Source organism: Dromiciops gliroides, chromosome 6 (assembly GCF_019393635.1).
Source record: "Dromiciops gliroides isolate mDroGli1 chromosome 6, mDroGli1.pri, whole genome shotgun sequence".
In the NCBI taxonomy this organism is placed as follows: domain Eukaryota; kingdom Metazoa; phylum Chordata; class Mammalia; order Microbiotheria; family Microbiotheriidae; genus Dromiciops; species Dromiciops gliroides.
In genome coordinates this window covers 90683428-90701594 of record NC_057866.1, presented here as the reverse complement: position 1 = coordinate 90701594, position 18167 = coordinate 90683428, and the positions used below count along the sequence as shown (strand labels likewise).

The 18167-nt window shown below is 40.1% G+C and overlaps 1 protein-coding gene across 6 annotated transcripts in view; it reads left to right on the top strand.

Moving 5' to 3' along the window:
* Positions 1-18167, top strand: part of AFAP1 (actin filament associated protein 1) — a 242686-nt gene that overhangs the window by 53060 nt on the left and 171459 nt on the right. The window lies entirely within an intron of this gene.

The window sequence follows — 18167 nt, the reverse complement described above, 5'->3', positions numbered from 1 at the left end:
GTTCCCTTTATCAGTCCCAGAAAGGAAGAACTGAGAGGGCTCTCAGAGCTAGGTAGAACAAAATATCAGAGCTGCAAAGGACCTTCAAACATAGAGTGTTAGCTGTGAATGTCCTGATTTTCTGTGCAATAGAAAGAGAGATTCCATGAAGAAATTCATTGCTGGCTTTTTCTTCTCTAGGATATTAAATATGATATTATATTTCTTTATCAGAAAAACATGGGATATGCATTTTTTGGGGGTATAAAAACAGACTCATTTTGCTTCTCAGGCTCCTAATTCCCCTCGATCCTGGGGGTAACCTGTGGCCTCTAGTCTTCTGTGGTACAATGCCTGGCACATAGTAGGTACAAAATAAATGTTTTTTTAATAGACTGATTATATTGACTCTATCTGTGGCTTCCATCATCATATTGTATATACCAAAATGCTGAGTAGTCAAAAGGAAATACTAATCCAGTCGAATCTCCTCCATTTCCAGACTATAACATGGTGAACTAAAAAGGGCCAAGCAGTTTATCCAAAGTCAAATAAATTGAATGCAAATCTTGAATTAAAACTCAAGGAATCTGATCTTCTTGCAGACCTAGTGCTTTTCTCATTACCTGATTTTGAAAATTTGAATAAAATAGAACTAATCGGATTGATACATTTTTCAACACCTCCTTGGCTTTGCATACATTAATGATGGGGAGTGGCTGAGAATTTGTTGCCTTTCTCTTGAATCATTAACATCCATAAGAACATTTTCTTGGAGGGAACATGGCTAATAAGTTTTGTTCATGCAGTAAGTAGCAATTTCTGCATTGATTTTTAAATTTCCAGAGGTTCTTTTCTTACATACTTTATAAACCTTAAAGTAATAGGTATTACATTTGAGTAAGACCAGCTTAGGAGAAGAAAAAAAAATTCTCTTCTCAGTCTGGAATTTACCAGATAAGCTTATCTGAAAGAAAATTAAAATCTGATTAGAAATCATTGTTCTTAGAAAAAGTATCTCACTACTGGTGCAGTCTAGTAATTATCTGTAATTGAAGGAAGACAGATGCAACATTAGCTCCTCTTTTTAATAACAACCTTATTAATTTTAAAGTGAATGGCAGGAGAAGCAGATGGTAAGATGAGACATGTATTTAAATATCTGGCCATTGATAGCTTTTTTTAACCCCTGTGTATTAAATGGGGCCCTGTGATTGGCTGAGACAACAGAGTCCTGATTGCTATCAGCCCCTGAGCCAGCTGAGTCTTTTGCCAGATTGGATTCACAGAGCTTTGCACATGTTGGTGTATAGTTGCCTCACTGGGGACATGAAAGGTCTCCCCAAGGTTTTCTTGCTGTGGGATTGCTCACAAACAAGGAATGTGAGTTCTAAAACCTTAAATTAATAAACCTCATCTTGAAATGACCACCAACCCTTTATGATAGGAATTGAACTTTTTGCCTGTGGGTTTTTCCAGACCCTCAGCTTAAAATCTTTGCTTTTCTCTATTTCTGTCTTTTGACTAGTTCACTGAGTATGTATATACTGGTTCAGGAAGAAAAAAATTAGATAACTTAGTCATTATGTAATTGTAGGTAAGTCCCTTCATCTTTCTGAGCCTCACTGACCTTATCTGTAAAATGGGGATAATAATATTTCCACTCTCTAACTCACAGGGTTTTTTTTTTCTTAATAAACATTTTTAAAGTTTTGAGCTCTAAATTCTATCCCTCCTTTCTTCCCTCCCCTGCATCTTCCCAGAGGCTGTAAGCAATCATATATAGGTTATACATGTGAATTATGTAAAACATTTCCAAATTAAGTATTTTGCATAAGAAAATTCAAATAAAAGAAAAAAATGAGAGAAAGAAAGTAAAAAAAAAAGGCATGCTTCAGTCTGTGTTCATCAATATCAGTTCTTTCTTTGAAGGTGTATAGTATGCTTCATCTTTAGTCCTTTGGGATTGTTTTGGATTATTGCATTGCTGAGAATAGTTGTCAGTCACCGTTCTTCATCAAAACAATATTTTGTCACTGTGTACAACGTTTTCCTGGTTCTGTTCACTTCACTATACATCAGTCCATATAAAATCTTTCTAGGTTTTTCTGAAATCATCTTGCTTGTCATTTCTTATAGCACAATAATATTCCATTACAATCATATACCACAACTTGTTTAGCCATTCCCCAATTTATGAGCATTCATTTGATTTTCAATTCTTAGCCACCACAAAAAGAGCTGTTATAAATAAAATTGGTCCTTTTCTCTTTTTTGGGATGTCTTTGGGAAATAACCTAGCAGTGGTATCGCTGGATCAAAGAGTATGGACAGTTTTATAGCCTTAAAGGGTTGTTGAGGAAAGTGCTTTGGAAACCATGAAGTGCTATTATATCAAGACTAAATAATATATTGGAATGGAAAAAATGGCAGTTTATTCACTGTGGTAAAATATGAAAGTTTTTAACAGTCGGTTAGGATAACTGAAAAACGCCAGTTTTTCAAGGACCACCCTTTTGGGGAGGAGATGAACAGTCCGCCTGCTGCGCATGTCAGACTGCCTGCCGGGTTTTTTGACTTCCGGGGTGGAGAGAACGAGAGGAGGCCTTTTGCCTGCTTGGCGGGACTCCTGACAGCGCGGCACAGACTCTCTCTCCAAAGGTGGCCTTTTTCGGTTTGGTGAGTTTTTATAAGGAATATAGACTAAGCTTAGACTTAAGACGATTTGTATTGTGTTTCTACTTTCCTATCCTTCTAATCAACATCACCTTGTGACTATCATAACTATAAATAAAAAGGTCTATCTAGAAAACCAAAAGCTGTTTCCATTTACTAGTTTGGGAGATAAATTAAGGGAAAGGTTAAGTAGGGGAGATTTATGATCTAATATCCAATTTTAAATCTCACATCACTCTGTTTCTTTTATTATTAAGTGAACATATATGGAGCAGTTAGGTGGTATGCTGGATAGAGCACTGGCCCTGGAGTCAGGAAGACCTGAGTTCAAATCTCACCTCACAAACTTACTAGTGGTGTGACCCTGGGAAATTTACAATTTACTTACTTAAATTTACTTAACCCCGATTGCCTTAAAACACCCAGGGCCATCTCCAGGCATCCTGATCTATAACATGGCTCTGGAGGAAAGAGTGAAGTTGGTGACCTTGCATAGCTCTCCCTCACTTAAATCCAATTCAGTGCAAGTCATGACGTCACTTCCCAATGTCTTGGTCCTCTTGGAGATCAAGAACACATATATCTCTCTTTCCCCCTTCTCCCGAAGAAACAAAAAGTCAGATGCTTGACTTAAGCTAATTCCTTTTAAATATTAGGGGAAAAAAAAACAAGACACAGGCACACTTTTTTTCATGTAATAGCTGAGATAACTATTCTGAAGTTATTTAAGAACAAAAGTGTTCACTCATTACTCAGAGGTTGTTTTTAAAAAATAAAACTTAAGAATTTGATGATTCACATATGAATTGGACAATCTGTTTTGAAGTCAGAACTACAGTGATTCAAAGTTCAAACTAGAGGAAGCCTTAATGGTTAATATAGAGTCCCAACATTACTATTTTACAGATGTGGAAACCAAGGCTCAGAGAAGGGTTGTGCCTTGTCCAAAGCCACACAGCTACTGACAGAATCACCAGAACCTAGGCCTCTGCCTTCTGGGTCCCAGGGCTCATTCCACTGTACCAGGCCCAATCACGCTCTCATGCCTGACCTCCTTCTCTAAACACTTGGCCCCGTTCCTTCTGACTCCAATATAAATTCATTCCATGAATTATTCCTTTGCTGAGATAATTGTTGCTATGGAGCAGTGCCCTGAAGTTGACATGCGGTTGGGTTTCTAAGTTTCTGAGTTTTTCATCTTTGCATATAGTTTCCCACTGGTTTCAAGGTATTCTTCCAGGGGCAAGTTCCATGTGGGAGGTTGGTTTTTTGCTTTTTGTTTTTTTGTTATTTGTTTGTTTTTAATTTTAGCTGGGTCAGGACCCACTTTAAGTAAACAGGGGGCAAAATCCAACTGGCAATTTGGTTTTCATATTCATTCCAGCTGTCTCCTGCACATTCAGCGATGAAGTCATTGTTTCCTGATGAGTGACCTGTGTTGCTAACCCTGATTATTGCATTCTCTTACTGCCTGCAGTATGAATAAAATGTTTCATCGAGTTCACATACTTGTGGGCTGACTTCTGCCTTCTTAGTTACTTGGATGATGTGACTTGGGGAACAGCTGGTTCAGGCTATAGAAAAGAACATCCTTTTTAGTCTGAAATATAGTGAATCCTAAGCTCTTAAAGCTGAATGAGACCTTAGAATATAGAAGTTTGGAGGAGTGAGTGATCTTAGGGCACAGTGCTGGAAGGGGTCTTAGAACATAGCATCTTCTTTGGAAACGCTCTCAGAGATCATGTAGTGTAATATCAACCCAAAGCTGAAACCTTAAGTGGTCATCTGGTCTCTACTTGAAGGGCACTGGTGATATTATGCCTCCAAACAGCCTATTGTGGAAAGGGAAGGGAAGGGAAGGAAGTCCTCTTCTCAAGGGTCATTCTTTTGTTTTGTGGGTTTTTTTTGTTTTTGTTTTTGTTTTGGTTTTTTACTGTTTTTGTTTTGTTTTGTTTTTGTTTTTTGTTTTTTTGTGGGGCAATGAGGGTCAAGTGATTTACCCAGGGTTACACAGCTAGTAAGTGTTAAGTGTCTGAGGCCAGATTTGAACTAAGGTCCTCCTGAATCCAGAGCCAGTGAAAGGGACTTACATGTTAATGAAAGAAAACAACACAAAAGGAATCTGAAAAGGGGAAGATGGGGAATGAAGGTACCTTGCTCAGAGACAAGTCTCAGGACATGGCTGGCCTCCTCAAATGGAAGTTCTGAGAGAGAGAGAGAGACATAGACACAGACACAGACATAGACACAGACATACATAGAGTGTCAGGCTTCGGGGATGGAAGGTATTTCCAAGATGTGAATTCCAAGCTTGGGTTGACCTTCCGCTATGAAGAAGTTTTCCAGAAAGTCTAGAATAGAGCTTGGTGAGAAATGAAGTGCATTAAGTCTTAACTCTTCCATATAGCAACCTTTTACATATTTTCAGATAGTCACCATGCCACCATGGTTCTTTCTCTTCTCCAGTCTCTTGTCCTTTCCTCTACTCTAATATACTGCATAAAAGTGTAGAAGAGAATTTAGAAACTGCTTTTCCTATCATTCTTGTTTTGTAGCTGAAGAACGTGAAGATTCAGATAGGAGACTTGCCCAAGCTCACAGAGTGGTGTGTGGGTAGTTTTAACTTCCAATCAGCCTATGTGTGCAAACTGGTTTCAGAACCTCAGTCTCTCATTTCCCTGTCCAGTGTTCTTTCGACTGGTGTAATCTGCTACACTGCAGCCTCCTTTAAGATTACTTTTCTAAATAACTTCATGCAAAGAGTTATTTCCAGAGAAGTTGTTTCTTATTTTCTTTAACACACAGGATAGGAGATTCTTTTCATAAGATAAAAATAGTTTGACAGTGTTCTCCTGGCAAGCTTTCAAATTCCTGGAGGTTTCGGTGATAATTTCAATCATTGAGAATGTCGCCCTCGCAAGTTCTAATTATTCAAGGTTTATTCAGTGTTAATATGATACAAAGACAGCTGTATTTGTAGCCAAATCTGTAAGTGTGATTGATACTTGAGGTGTTTAGAATATTGTAGCCAAAGAGATAGGTTAAACATATTTTGGGCACACACATGTTTTCTGACATCTGTAGATTTCGATGATGCCTCTCAATTTCTAGTCAATAGTCACTACAGAAAGACCTTTCTCTGCATGTGTGTCTCTCTCTTTTCCTCTGTCTGTAAACTTTCTCTTTCTTTCTCCTTTCTCCTTCCCCTCCTCAAGACATGGCTCAAGACATTCCTCTTCATGTCTCCTTCCCCTCTCTCTCTCCCTCCTCTCTTTCTTTTCCCCTCCTTTCTCAGTCTCTGTCTCTCTTTTCTGTCTCTCTCTCTTCCTCTCTCTGTCTCTCACACACATGCACACACAGAGTCTATCCTTATCTCATTGTGTAGGGAATTGATGGTATGGGATGCCTTCCACCATACATACTGATAATTGCCTGCACTTTTTAGAGTTTGGGAGTGTTTCCTGAGGTTAGGATTAGTTCAGCACAGAGCCTGGCAAGGAGCAGACACCTGAAAAATGCTTATTGAGTTCAGTGGTTTTATCTATCTAGCACAAGATGGAGATGTCGGGCTCCTCCACAGAGCTTTCAGGGGTTGGGGTGAGGGTGGGGGTGGGGGAGGCAGAAACAGAGTAGATGGCCTGGGAGTGATGCTATTCCTTGGAGCCCTTGGCTTGTCCATCTGACGTCTATTGATGGAAACATTAGGAAGAGAAGTACTATCCACTGTGCAGATCAAGGACTCTGGAACTCAGTGTTCAAGATTGAACTAATGAAGACATAGAAACTGTTCCAGTGAGGAGGAAAAGGGTTAATTATTTAAAGAGACAGATGTTTATTCATGGAGGACCCTTTGACCAACTTAGATTTTGAAAACAAATGTGCAGAAGGTGCACATTAATGGTGAATGAATATTAATTCATGGCCCAAATGTGCAAAAAATATTGTCAAGAGTGCAAAAGCTCTGAATAAGCTGAAGCTGGCAAGACAATATAAGAAAAATCACTAAGAATAATTCCACTGCCTCTTCCCCTTGCCTTTTTTTTTTCATATTTGACTGGATGAAAGAAACTGATAAATTTTGTAGGCAGAAGGTGAACCTCTGTTTTTACGACTTCAAGCCCACCCAACATTATCTTTAATATTGCCTCTTACAAGTTGTAATGTCAGTGGTCTTGGATTGGATTCACTGAGACCTGAGTTCCAGGGCTGGCTCTGATTCTCTCTTACAGTGTCTTCTTACTTCTCTTCTCTGTGCCTCTGTTTCTTCATCTGTGAAATGAAGGGATCAGACGAGGTGATTGTGAAGTTCTCTTTTTTCATTCACATTCTTGAAGATCTGTTCCCAAGCTGCGACATTCTGTGCACAGAACGTTCTAAGTTCCCCATCTTTGGTTTCAGGATTGTAAGGTCACTCCCAACAGCTCTAACATTCCGTGTTCTATATTTGCAGAGCTGCTTTCAGCTCCAAAGTTCCATTATCTAACATTGCAAAAACTTAGAAAATTGCCCCTTATATTTATAGGGAGAGATTGTTTGGCAATGAGGCATCCTTGGCCAACAGCTTCTCATTGTGGTGCATGGCACGGTTGATGAGGTCTCTGACAGCTAGAAGCTGGCTGGAGCAAGCTGTTTTCAGCTGCCATGCATCAGACTATAATTTGTATGCACTTTGCAAAAGGATTGTGTGTGCATACAAGACAAGTACATTATGCTCTCTACTCTCTTCCTGTCACCCTCAATCTATCTGTTCTGCATGCCCATCTTTAACAGTGTTTACTTGGGAGAAGCACATCGCTATCAGATTTTCTCATTGTTTCCTTAGTACTGTGTTTGATCATTCTATTGCTGAATCCCTCATCCAATATTTTAAAAGTAATCATTGAAGAATGGGTAGGTTGAGTAAGAATGATCAAAGTGCTTTCTTAGAATGCTTTCTCATTTGTCCTAATAACCATTCTTTTGTTTTTTCTGAGGCAATTGGGGTTAAATGACTGGCCCAGGGTCACACAGCTAGTAATCGTTAAGTGTCTGAGGTCGGATTTGAACTCAGGTCCTCCTGAATCCAGGGCTGGTGCTCTATCCACTGCACCACCTAACTGCCCCTAATAACCATTCTTTTAGGATAGCAAGGTGGTATCTGCATTTTAGATGGCAAAAACAAAAGCAAAATCAACTGAGACTTAAAAAGAGTACATGACCTCCTTAGGGTCACATGGCTAATTAGTCAAGATAGAACCCTACCAGCCTGGGATGCTTTCCACTAAACCGTGTTTCTGCAAGAGAACCTTTTTTTGGGGGGGAGGGGGAATGAGGGGTAAGTGACATGCCCAGGGTCACACAGCTAGTAAGTGTCAAATGTCTGAGGCTGGATTTGAACTTAGTTCCTCCTGAATCTAGGGTCAGTACTTTATACACTGTGCCACCGGGCTGCCCCTGCAAGAGAACCTTTTAAATGTGGAAAAGGAAGCACACTTAATTTAGGTAGTGTTTTGGATTAAGGTGGTTGTAGAATAACCAGTATATTCAGGGTACCTGGGTGATGTTCAAAGGTGTATTAAGTTACTACCTAGGAGTTTGACATTTCACAGATAGAGACATTCCAAATCAGTGTTAGCATGATTGCTTCAGTGTTGGAATATTGCTTTGGTCAATTTCAATGAGTGTGCCTGACAGATCAGATAAGTTACTAAAGATCCCTGGGCTGGGATGCAGAAGCCCTGGGTGCTAGTCCTGGCTTTGTCACCAGCTTCCCTTGTGACTTTGGCTAAGGTCCTCCCCATTCCTGGCTTCATTTTCCTCATCTGTAAAAAAAAAAGGGGGGGGGGTTGGACCAGATGTCTTTAAGGTCTTATGTTTCCCTGATTCTTTTACTGTGAGCTTGTTCAAAAGGCATCTTTTGGGAAATTGCTCTGGTAGGCTTTCTCTTAAAATAGAATCCAGCTGTTGGTGTCAGTTCCACACTTTTCAGTGCTTTACTTCTCCCTGTTAAATGACCAGCTATCGTCCTCATCTTCAATATAAATGCCAACTGTGCTGTAAACGTTGGTTCCTTTTTCCGTTTAAAGAAATGGATGCTTTTTTTTTTTTTTTTGGTGAGGCAATTGGAACTAAGTGACTTGCCCAGGGTCCCACAGCTAGTAAATGTCAAGTGTCTGAGGTCATATTTGAACTCAGGTCCTATCCATTGTGCCACCTAGGTGCCCCTTGGTTTTGTTTTGTTTTTTTGAAATGGATGCTTTTTGATATTTTTTTCATTATAGTCATTTACCTATATACTCCCCCTTTGCTATTTTGAACCCTGATAAAGCAACCTCAACAGACAGACTTATGAAACATCAGTCAACACTCATTAAGCACCTACTATGTGCCAGGCACAATGCTAAAGACCAGGTATACAAAAAGAAGCAAAAAGACAGTTCCTGCCCTCAAGGAGCTTACATTCTAATGGGAATGACACATTTCACATCCTTATTTCCCCTATTTCTTTACTGATAGGAAGCACCTTTGCTTCATACTCTGTTATCAGGACCAGAGCTATTTCATAGCAATGAATCTGAGTTGAGTTGCTTTTTATTGTTGTTTTCATTTAAATTATTTTGTCATTATATATCTTCTCCAAGTTCTCCTTTCTGTGCTCTGTAACATTTCATACAAGACTTTCTCTGTTTCTCTGAATTCATCCTATCTATCATTTCTTTTTTTGAATGTGATAAAAATTTTTATTTATAGTTTGGGGTTCCAATTTTTATCCCTCCTTCCCTTCCTCCCCTTTCCCCCTCCTTGAGGTGGCAAGCAATCAGATATGGGTTATATATGTAGTATGATTATGTACTATTTATCATTTCTTAACCCACAATCACTGTCCATTTCAATCATACACCCATGGTTTGGTCTGCCATTCTCTTATGGACAATGTGACATTTTTTTGCTGATGGTGGTGGTGCTGGTAGTGGTAGTGGTGGTTTTCTTCCCAGGGAGCTTAGAATCAAAAGGAAACAGCCAGGATTCAAACTCGGATTCTTTGTCTACTAATTTAGTACATGTTGCATTTCTTGGTTTTATTCAGAATGTTATTTTGGGTGAAAGAATAACCAAGGGGATACAAGATATAGTATGGACTATAGGAATTCAAAGCAAGAAGCAAACATGGTAGGCTGCATGGAAGAAGAGGGGTTTGAGGGTCTTAACGATTGGGTTAAGGATATTGTTTGGGAGAAAGTCACCATCTAGGAGGTAAGAGTATTAAAAAGGGAGCAGTTGGCCAGTTGGGAGATCAGAAGGTCAATAATGTTGAGAACAACTGAAAGGGACCATTAAAGGTTCTCTAGTTCAACCCTCTATTTTTCTATATGATGGAAAGTATTTATGAGGAGTGGAAATGACTTGTCCAAGATCACACACACCATCTTTGAGATAATGGCAAAAACACTGGATTTAAAGTATGAGGACCTGACTTCAAATCTTAGCTCAGCTATGTCTATGGCACTCAGCAAATACCTACTATTATGTGCAAAGTACTGTGCTCAATACTGGGAATATATTAAGGAGCTTAAATTCTACCAGAAGAAAATGTGGTGTGTAGAAAATATAATCAAAGGATAGAAAATGATGACCAGACAAAATACTTGCTTCTTAACCTGTCTGTGAACTTTTAAAAAAATTAATAACTTATTTTGATATAATTGTCTTTCTTTGTAATCCTGTGTATTTTATACATTTAAAAATTTTCTGAGAGACAGACCGTGTGATTCCTCAACTGCCAAAGGGCTCTATAAAACAGAAAAGGAAGAATCCCTGTTATAGGGAAATTCTCCCCACATATTTGTAGGTTAATATCTACTTCTTTAGATGTTGGTTTATTGATCTATAAAATGGAGGGTTTGTGTGAGAGTCCTGGAAGGTCTCTCTTTTTGTAGGTGTAAATGCTGTCTTCCTAAGTTAGTAGCAAATCCATGACTATAATTCAGCAGGCTTCATTACCTGGTTCAGATGGGAGCCAATGTAATGACTGTCGGTCATTTTGATAAATCCTTCCCTTGAGCAGCATTCTCCCTATAGGCAGGTGACCTTCTTCTCCATGTGCCTTTAACCGTCTCTCCATACCAGTGCAGTGCCCAGGAGGTCCATTGGTTATTCTTGCTTACTTTGGTCACATAATCCACATACCTTCCTTTTCTAGTCTTAGATGTCCTTGCTGATGTATCTAGTTATTCATTGAAAATTGCCTCTGAGCCCAGGTAGTTATAGGCTGCCATGAGTGTCTGTGACTCTCACACACAAAGCATTCACAATTCAAGCTTCTTTTACTGAAAGCACAGAGAGTCCATGAAAAAAGTTAGAAAACACATTTTTTCTCCCTCTCCCATTCGAGTAAAGGGATATTTGTGGAGAAATCTCGTCTCCCTTTGCTCTGGTGTGGGTATGGAGCGTGGAAGCAGCTATAGCCAGCTGGTGGGACTCAATGTGTTCTATCATTTGCCTGTATTAGCATATGTAACCCAGGCTTCTCCTGGTAACCAGGCACCATCTGGCCCAGGGAGCTAATGGCTGAGGGACAGATCTTTAGAGACTGTCCTGTCTGCCTTCTGCATTCAGCACCTGGGGCTTTTATGCAGCTTGAGCCTTTTTCCAATGAGAGTTCTAAGTTGAGGTTGAAGGCCAGAGCCCATCACAAAGACAAGTTGGCATAGATGTAAATCAGCTGAGGAGAGTCAATCTCTAGGATTTTTGGTGGTGTTGGGGAACACCAGGGGTCCAATGGATCACACCAAAATACAGGGAAGGCATAGACCTTATTTTGTGGGCTGCTTGCTTATCGTTTGTTTGGAATGAAAGGAGTATGAGATCCAGTTGTTTATCTGTGCCTCAGGGGAGAAATTACCTGATGAAATAGTTGTCTCTGGCGTGGATGTCTTTCAGTTTTCACTTGGGCTTTACATTTCTAGCCCTCTCTTACTGACCCGTCCCACTGGCATGATCTTCATTTTTCTTTCTTCCTCCACATTTTTTTTTGAGATATTTTATTTTTTCCGTTACATGTAAAGATAGTTCTCAACTTTTGTTTATACATGCTTTACAATTTCAGATTTTTCTCCCTCCCTCCCTCCCCTCCCTCCCCCCTCCCCTAGACAGCAGGTAATCTGATATAGGTTATATCTATATATATCTATACATATACATATAGATATATATATATACACACACATATATATACACATAATAACATTAATCCTATTTCTCTTCCTCCACATTTTAAATGTGTCACTGGGTTAGCCATTGGATAGCATTAATATTGCCTCCTTAGTTTTTGACATTTGGGATTTCCTGTTGGCATTTTTTTTCCTCCAGTCATTTGGACTGATGGGATTTTGATGAGTGTGTGAACAGATGAAACACTGATTTCAAACAAGCTTATTTTAGAGAACTTTGGTCCCTGAGGCACTTGGAGCTATGAGAGCAGGATCTGGGGGCTGGGGAGGAGGGTAGCAGGAATGTTGTTCTTCATCCGTGTGTTTGTCTCTTCTGATAATCGATAGTCTGTTTGATGATAAGGTGATTCAACCAAGTCAATTGCAGGTCTGTGTAGAATGGTCCTGGGGAGACAGAGTAGGCTCAAAATGAGATGAAAGATCAGGGAGACAGGGCATGGCATGGCATGACATTTGGTGATTTTAGAGATTTTTAAATGATTGCATTAGAATAGAGTTAGAAGCCCAGGATACTTGGGGTTTTAGTGTCAGAAAATAGTTCTGGAGCTGGAAGAGACCTCAGAAACCATTTAGTCTACCTCTTTTATTGCATGTTGAAAAAACTGAGGCCCAGAGTGGTGAATTGACTTGTTCCAGGTCACATAGGGACTAAGCATCAGAGTCATCATTTGAACTTGGGTCCCCTGACTCCAGATCCAGGAATCTTTTCCCTCTGGTATTGCTTCCTGGCTTTAGAACTTAGGACAACGTACCTTCCCTTTCTGGGTCTCTCTTCCTATTTTGCAAAATGAGAGAACAAGGATAACATGATTTAAGCTCCGATGGAAGGTCATGGGGTCATAGATCACACAGTTATGTGTATGAAATACCCTTTGCCTGGTTTCTCCTTGGTGTGAGGTCTGGCAGCTGGGGGTTAGAGTGATGGGAATAGGGCCAATGTGATTATTGAGCTTCTGTCTCTGATATTTGATAGGTTATGGAGAATTGGAGAAGTACCGTAGTACTCGAGAGAGGCAGATACCTTTTTTTGTTTTGTTTTGTTTTGTTTTTTTTGCAGGGCAGTGGGGGTTAAGTTACTTGCCCAGGGTCACACAGCTAATAAGTGTCAAGTGTCTGAGGTTGTATTTGAACTCAGGTACTCCTGAATCCAGGGCTGGTGCCTTATCCACTGAGCCACCTAGCTGCCCCAGCAGATGCCTTTTTAAAAATTATTATGAAAAGGGGAAGAGAATAGGGTCTACACACTATAGACAATCAAGTGTGCAGATTATTTGGTTAGTGAATATCTTGGAAAGGAGGCAGTAATTAGAAAAATCCAACATGACTTTATCAACAATAGACCTTTTTACCAATTCTAGCTTTATTTCCCCTGACAGATTTACTAAAGCAGTGATTAGAAAATTAAAACATGGCTTCATCAATGATAGACCTTATACCCAGTCTTAATTTTATTTCTCTTTTGGACAGGCTTATTAAATTGGTAGATCAGGAAAATGCTGTAGATCTAGTTTTCTTAGACTCTTTGTACTTGATAAAGTATATTTTGCAATGGTGAAAAAATGGAGCAATTACTAGACAGTAATAGAGGTCGATGAATTAGGAACTATTTGAATGACTAGGCTCAAAGAGTAGTCCTTGGTGGTTCAATGTCTACTTGGCAGAATGTCTCCAGTGGAGTTCCCCAGGCATTTGTATTTGGCCCTGTACTGTTTAACATTTTTTATCAATGGCTTGGATAAAAGCACAAATGTCATGCTTCTAATGTTTACAGATGACAGGAAATGGGGAGGTGCAGCATCGCCAATCCACTAGAGAATAGAATTAGGATAATAAGAAAACTTAATAGGTGAGAGAATTGGGTTGAATCTGATGAGATGAAATATAGAATGGATAAATGTGAAATCTTATCCTTGGACGAAAAATATGAACTTTATAAATATAACTTGGGTGAAGCAGGGATAGAGATTTTGAAAAAGATATGGAATTCATGAGCAGTGTGGTGTGACAGTGAGAAAAGCCAGTCCCAAGTTGGGCTGCAGTAAGAAAAGCATAAGCTTCAGGAATAAGGAGATGATGGCTCCGTTTTACTCTTTCCTAGTCAGAACAAGTTTGGAGTATTTGTTTTAGGTTGCCACAGTTTGGAAAGGACTTAGATAAATTGAAGGACACTACAGAGGAAGGCATGAGCAAGAGGAAAGGGTGTTAGCCATATCATATGAGGACTGGTTGAAGCTACTCTGAATGTTTTACTTCTAGAAGAAAAACTCAGGGAGGATCTGATTCCTGTCTTCAAATATTTGAAGGATATATGTGGAAAAGGGATTAGACTTGTTTTCTTTGGTCAGAGAGCGGGTAGAGCCAGAAGTGGGGATTTCACGTGAATCAGATTTAAATTTGATAGGTTGAGATAAGGGAAAGGGATAGTAGGGTGGCGAAGTGGATAGAACACTGGCCTGGAATCAGGAAGATTCTTCTTCCTGAATTCAAATCCAGCCCCAGACACTTAATAGCTGTGTGACCCTTGGCAAGTCACTTAATCCTGCTTACTTCAGTTTCCTCATCTGTGAAATGAGCTGGAGATGGAAATGGCAAACCATTCCAGTGTCTTTGCCAAGAAATTCCCAAATGAGGTCTCAGAGAGTCAACAAAAATAAAGGGAAATGATTACTTCCTAACAAAACTGCTGTTTGTCCTCTGTTTTCCAAGAGGACCCGTGACATCTGATGAAATGGCTATTGAGTCAAGAATTATCATAGTAAAGAGAGATATCTAAGGAATACTTTGCTCCATGTGTCTTTTCCAGCACAGAATGTTAACTGTCCCTTCATCGGGTATTTCTTAGGATAATATGGCCAGGGGCAGCTAGGTAGCGCAGTTTATAAAGCACCGGCCATGGATTCAGGAGTACCTGAGTTCAAATCTGACCTCAGACACTTGACACTTACTAGCTGTGTGACCCTGGGCAAGTTACTTAACCCTCATTGCCCCACCAAAAAAGAAAAAGAAAGAAAAAAAAAAAAGAATAATATGGCCAGAAGCATTGGGACAGATGTATATGAACCCCATATTAATGACTTGGCACTGTGAATAGGTCACTGTTTCTTTTCTTGTCAATTCCCATATTTCACAGAGAAGAAAAACTGTCCAAGGGAGGTAAAGTGATTTGTCCAAGGATACCCTTGGTAGTAAGATTTTAAAATTGAGAGGGACCTTAAAGCTGTTGTTGTTTGTCCTTTATCTCAAAGAAGACCATGACATCGGGACGGTGATGTCATGACTTGCAGTGAATAGGCTTTAAGTGAGTTGAGGGAGGATTGTGCAAGGTCACTAACCTCATTCTCTCTTCCAGAGCCATCTAGGTCCAGTGGCAAGATATATACCCGGAACACTGGAGATGGCCTTGGATGTTTTAAGGAAATTAGGATTTAATGTCTGAGGTGAGATTTGAACTCAGGTCTTCCTGACTCTAGGGCCAGCACTCTTTATCCACTGTGCCACCTGGTTGCCCCCCAGCACATTAAAGAACATTTCTTTAACTTCCTTGCCTTTTCAATGAGGAAACTAAGGTTTAGAGAAATTGTTTGACTTACATTACATAAAAGACACACAGGTTATAAGTAACAGATTTGAGATTTGCATGCAGTTTATTTTGACTCCAATTCAGTGCTCTTGCCACAATCTACGGTAATTATTTCTCAGACCAAATGACACTGATCATTTAGGCAGTAGGCATTTGTTCATGGTCGACTATGTGCAAGGTACCAGGGTGATAAAGATGAATATGAAAAAAAAAATCCTTGCTCTCAGAGAGCTCCCATTTTATTAGGGAAGATAAAAGAGTCTATTTCTGTACAAAAAAACCCAGAAGTTATTGTTATTGTTATTTGGTGTGTGGTGGTGGTGGTGAGAAACATTAGTAGCTGGGGCAAGAGGAGAATTAGGAAAGACCTCCTTCGTGTAGGAGATGGCATTTTAACTGAGCCTGGAAAGAAATGAGAGATTCTGAGAGGCAGAGGTCAGGAATAAATGGTTTCCCGGAAAGGGGGACAGTCAGCACAAGACACAGGGGTAGGTGATGGAGTGGTCTGTGTGAGAAGCAGGAAGCCTACTTTGGTTGAGCCATAGAGTACATGAAGGGAAGTCATGTAAACAGCCTGGACTGTTGGAACCAGGTTGTGAAAGACTTTGAGTGTCAAACATGATCTTCTGTTTGATTCCTGGAGGTAATAGAATACCACTGGCATTATTGGATTGGGGAGAAAACACGGTCATGACAGTGCATTAGGAAAATCACATTGGCAGCTCAATGGAGGTTGGCTGGGAAAGGCCGAGGTGCCCCAAGGGTCGTGTCCAAAAGCCGTCATACTCCCTTATGGTTTGGGGAGCCATGTATTCTCAGGTTGCTGCCCACTAGGAGAGGCTGGATCCAAAGCCTTAGTCACCACCCTTTATTCCTAAGTGATTGGTGACTGTCTCCATTTATCTATCACATCCAAAGTTTAGAGTTTCCAAGTTACTTTATCTTAACTTGGCCCCATGTAATTAAAACCAACTGCTAATGGCTTGTAGGGGGATGAAGGAGGAAGATGCACATTATCTATCGGAGGTGTGAAAAGGAAGGCTGATTCATGGGGAAAGGTTTGTTCTTTTCCCTTTGGAGAATAGTACCTCTCAAATGATAGAATCTGAATTCCTTCCTCCTGGACTCTCAGGAGTGACAGTATCTCCTGGGGGAATATAGAGCCATGTGAAAGGCTTTCTTCTTTTAGAATCTGCTCTTACGTCTTGTTTTGCAAAGCCTGCCACCTGGTACTATAGAGGTGGCTTTGTTACCAGGGACATCTGTATAGCTTGAGGTGTCCCTTAATTGAGCAGCTGGTGACTGCTCTGGTCTTGGCAGACTGATCTTTGAATGTATGGCAAGAATCTTAAATGTTTTCCTTAATGATTCTTCTCTGTTTCAAGTTGGTGCAAGGACCTTCCTCACAAAACTCCCCCTCCCCCAAGTTGGCACTGTTTATGTCATTAGTAGAAAATCTGTCAGCTCTATGAATAACTCTGCTAATGAAGAGGATGTGTTCCAGCCACCCACTCCTCTGCCAGAAGCTGTTATCAGAACCAGCAATAACAGAGGAGACAGTGACAGAGGAAAGAGGTCAAAGATTGTAGAACTATTGGTTGTTCTTAGAATCATAAGTTCTGGAAATGGATGGGATTTTGGTGTCATAGATTCAGAACTGGAAGGTACCTCAGAGGTCATATTGTCCCAACCTCTCATTTTACAGATGAGGCAACTAAAGTCCAGAGGAAAGAAATGTGTTGTCCCTAGCCACAGTGGTTTACAAGTGGAAGTAGAAGTGGTAACAAGTAGAAGGTAGAAACAAGGGCAGCTAAGGGAAGATAAGTTTAAAAGCAAAATCAAATGGTGGGGCAGTTAGGTGGCACAGTGGAGAAAGCACCAGCTCTGGATTCAGGAGGACTAGTTCAAATTCGGCCGCAGACACTTGACACTTACAGTGTGACTCTGGGCAAGTCACTTAACCTCCATTGCCCTGCCCCCCCCCCAATCAGATGGTTAAGTAAGCTTAAACTATGGTTAAATGGTTAAAATACAAAGGTGGTGAAAGTGTTATTTTAAGCTACATTGGGGAAAAAAGAAGTAGATCGAAGAGGCCTAGGATCACTAATCATGGTAGAATGGATGACAGAGAGATGGTAGAGCTGTCCAACTTTTGTTTTTGTTTGATCTGACAAGTAAGGTCATTTTTGGAATGGAAAGAACAAAATAAAAATGGATAATGGGAATTCAGAACATAAGATTTATAAGGTGTCAGTAGGAGAATGCCTAAGCTACCTTTGGAAAGGGCATTGATAAAGTGGCAGAGATAGGATTCAAACCCAAATCTCTGGACTCCAAATCGAAGACACTTTCCAAAGACAGGAGGTTCTTAGCTTGGATTCCATGAATTAAAAAAGAAAAACATGTTCTTCTTATGTTTCAGTGTAATCGGTTTTCTTTTTAATCCAATGCATTTTAACTTAAATATTTTTAACATTGTTCTGAGAAGTCCATTAAGCTTCACCAACCTTCCAGAATAGGATTCATGACATTAAAAAAGTGAAGGCCTTTTCCTTTTCCTTCTTTTTTTTTGGGGGGGAGGGTAATGATGGTTAAGTGACTTGCCCAGGTTCACACAGCTAGTAAGTGTCAAGTGTCTAAGGCTGGATTTGAACTTATGTCCTCCTGAATCCAGGGCCAGTGCTTTAACCACTGTGCCACCTAGCTACCCAAGACCTTCTTCT